This window comes from Pinus tabuliformis, chromosome 4_2 (genome assembly GCF_031772625.1).
Source record: "Pinus tabuliformis cultivar Carrire ecotype Pingquan chromosome 4_2, CPIR1, whole genome shotgun sequence".
In the NCBI taxonomy this organism is placed as follows: domain Eukaryota; kingdom Viridiplantae; phylum Streptophyta; class Pinopsida; order Pinales; family Pinaceae; genus Pinus; species Pinus tabuliformis.
In genome coordinates this window covers 694,575,979-694,578,303 of record NC_142304.1, presented here as the reverse complement: position 1 = coordinate 694,578,303, position 2,325 = coordinate 694,575,979, and the positions used below count along the sequence as shown (strand labels likewise).

At 31.2% G+C, this 2,325-nt stretch overlaps 1 non-coding gene across 1 annotated transcript; it reads right to left on the bottom strand.

Annotated features, from left to right (window-relative positions):
- Nucleotides 1–1,242: 1,242 nt before the first annotated feature.
- LOC149171385 (5S ribosomal RNA) lies at nt 1,243–1,361 on the bottom strand. Its single transcript, XR_016259934.1, has one exon. It is a non-coding gene; the product is annotated as a 5S ribosomal RNA (ribosomal RNA).
- Between the last annotated feature and the right edge of the window lie 964 nt (nt 1,362–2,325).

Below are 2,325 nucleotides of genomic sequence, written 5' to 3'. Positions count from 1 at the left end.
TCATGATCATATATATGTGTGTGTGAGAGACTAAGTTATGCTATGTGAACACATGCATACCTCTTAAGTCGTATGAAAATTTGCAAAGATAAACATTTCATTTAATGGAAATTTGACATATTATACAACATTAAATATTTTTGCCAAAAATATTATTAGGACAACAACATCATTCTCCATAATTTCTTTACTCCAAATCAAAAGTCATAATGCTTATATAAATTTTGAGGGTTTCAATTTGATAAAAGAGGAAAACTTGAAATTTCAATGCCACATTTGTCTCAAAAATGTAACTCATCTTCATATTTTCACCCATTTCACCTCTAAAACAACCCCTAAAAATTACATATCTTTAAAAAAAATTAAAAACTTTTAAAACCTCAATTAAAAATACTATTTCTCATTAAAAAAAAACATCATCTAAAAATTGTAACTCTATTAAAAAAAATCTAAAAAATTGCAATTTTATCAAAAAAAAATCTATAAACTTCTATGTAAATTTTTTTTATAAACTTCTATATAAAAAAATCTATAAACTTTTAAAACCTCAATTAAAAATTAGATCTTAATAACATGTTTTTGAAACTATCTATTAAAATTTTATGTTGACTTAAGTTTTGGCATTTAGGTCGTTAAAGGTCCTGAGGGTTCGTCTACCCTACCCTATGCACACATTTATTGATTCACCTATGCATACGTTAATAGATTCACCTTAGTAGATGTTTAATTGTATATTTTTATTATTATTATTTTTAAGGACTTTGAACATGGTTATGAGGGTTCGTCAAGATTATTTTTACTACTCTACGCATACATTTATAGATTCACTTTAGTAAATGTTTAATGATATATTTTTATTATTATGTTTGAGTATATGTTTAATTGTATATTTTTATTATTAGTTTTTTAAGTGATTGATAATTTTTATAGATTCACTTTGGTAGATGGTTAATTGTATTTTTATTTTTTAATTAAATGAGGTGAGTTCCTTGAAGAAGCTTGTATTAGGTCCGATGTACAATATATACATTATATACAATCGACAAATCCATCATATCAATTACATCAAACCAATATACATGTTGGATGATACACATCAATTACATCAAACCAATATACATGTTGGATGATACACAATAGCTGCCGCGCAGCGCCACATATGAGATTCGATCACGGACGGGGTGCGAGAAAGCCGACTTCCCCAGCCGCGTGAGCTGTGCACTCGTGTGCAAAAAGGGGGGGAGGGTGCAACACTAGGACTTCCCGGGAGGTCACCCATCCCAGTACTACTCTAGCCCAAGTGTGCTTAATTGCGGAGTTCTGATGGGATCCGGTGCATTAACGCTGGTATGATCGCACCTAGTTAATTGTATTTTTCTATATTCACATATTCCGCACTCTAGGATTGCAGGTCCACAATAGAGGAAATTGAAGCTCTTCTTTCGTAAAAGTATCAAGGATATTCTGCCTATATTATCTACGAATGTATCCTCTCATCTGAGGAGGGCTATATTATCTGTGTATATTCTTATTTCTGGAGAACTTGATCAGGCATGGTGTAACCGCGTAAAGATGAAACAATGAAAAAGGCCAAAACTTGCTCGGTCCTTAAGGCGCTCTTGTTGGTGATATTCTCCGGCTGGGTTCCAATTTGGATCTTGAGACCCACTAAATTCTGGACCAAACTGCTGCTTCGTTTGGAAAAGAAAACAAGCACGCTAGCCTTTGGATACACAGGTATAATTTCTTCAGATTTCTTGATGTTGATAAAATTAGGACCCGGGACTTCTCATAGTGAAGCCAAAGAAGATTAAATCAAAATGGTCTGTTTTCATTGTAGAATTTCTTCAGATTTCTTGATATAAAGTGATTATTGATTTGTTGTGTCACAAAGTGGATATAGAGTGATTATTGATGTGGGGCCAAAGAAAATTTGATAGAATTTGTATTTGTGGGTAATTTTTTCTTTATAAATTGGGTGTTTTTTTTAAGAGTATGTATTTTCACTTAAGAGGTCACAAGTTCAAAACCAAGGGTAGAGTATGTATGTTTTTTTAGAATTAGCAGTCAGGGGAAGTGGATCCCTTGTCACAAAAACAAGAAAGTATCATACACCAATTTGGTGTCTGGCTGGGCAGTGACCTTAAAATTAAATAATGATAATAATAATAATTTAACCCAAGTGTTTTATGTTTTATAATTGTTTATTAATATTTCTTTATCAATCTATAATAAAAAGATCCTTGGTTGGTTTTGTCTCTCATCTATATGTTAATATATTATATTTATAGTAATAGTATTTTACTTCAATTTTATTATGCATGT